Below are 1,021 nucleotides of genomic sequence, written 5' to 3'. Positions count from 1 at the left end.
GCACTGTTCATCTCAAATGGGCATCTTTATATTTTTAGTGCCGTCATCACGACTGACGCGATTAACAATGAACCCCTCTGAGAGCAGACCGAGTCTAAGGCTGCGTTCACACTGCAGGTGAAAGCGCATCAAATCAGACTTTTCTGACCCTGTGCGACCATCTATCCATCATGGTGACAGTGTGAACGGCACAAATATCTTCAAATCCGACCTGGGTCACTTTCATATGTGGTGCTGAATCCGATACACAGCTGATGTTTCAGAAAGCGACTGCTGTGTGATGGTCGCATTAAATCCGTCTTTTACGTCACTGACACAAGACAGACGGCAATTATCAGCGCCGGAGAAGACATCGCGAACGCTTCCATCCAGTGAAACTGCTGGGAAGACAAGGTGAACATTTTCTTTGTCCTGTATAAGCTGCAGATCCTGACAGAAATCTGCAGCTGTCCTTTGAAGCAGCTCCTCTAAAACAGCAACAAGGATCATTATTAGGCCACATGTAGATAACACAATAGCTTTAGAGCTTAAAGCTAAACTGGGAAACGTAAATCAATGAGCAATGACCTGCTGCTTTTCTCTTTGAACATTTGTTGTGGTCATTAATAAGACAGAAGCACTTCTGTGAACAGCTGTAAGCATCGTCTCCTAAACGCACTTTATTAACCCCCCAAACATCTGTCAGAAACACGCACACGTTGGATTTTGCATTTTCTAAGAACATAATCGGAGCAATGACATAATCGCACTGTGCTTCCATGTTCAGAAGCACGAGTCAGCATAACCCGAGTGCGAGCATCACGTGGTCTCACTTGCTCGACGTGCACAGCTGCTCCCAGCATCTACAGCAGTACTTTAATGAAAGGCTCACATTATGATTCTGTCCTAATGATCGAATCCCTGAACAACTTTCAAAGGCACACATTCAGGTAAGTATAACAAAGTATTTGCTTGTCTGCCTTCACGTATGAGCCTTTCTTAATCCACAGGTTTAATACGCAGCTATAACAGGTCCATCAGG

The 1,021-nt window shown here is 44.5% G+C and overlaps 1 protein-coding gene across 2 annotated transcripts in view; it reads right to left on the bottom strand.

Annotated features, from left to right (window-relative positions):
• Positions 1-1,021, bottom strand: part of rap1gds1 (RAP1, GTP-GDP dissociation stimulator 1) — a 31,677-nt gene that overhangs the window by 25,204 nt on the left and 5,452 nt on the right. The window lies entirely within an intron of this gene.

Source organism: Pundamilia nyererei, unplaced genomic scaffold, assembly GCF_000239375.1.
Source record: "Pundamilia nyererei isolate P.nyererei 1_Seehausen unplaced genomic scaffold, PunNye1.0 scaffold00512, whole genome shotgun sequence".
In the NCBI taxonomy this organism is placed as follows: domain Eukaryota; kingdom Metazoa; phylum Chordata; class Actinopteri; order Cichliformes; family Cichlidae; genus Pundamilia; species Pundamilia nyererei.
Note: the sequence above shows the minus strand (reverse complement) of the source record. Positions and strands in the feature narration are given on the sequence as shown.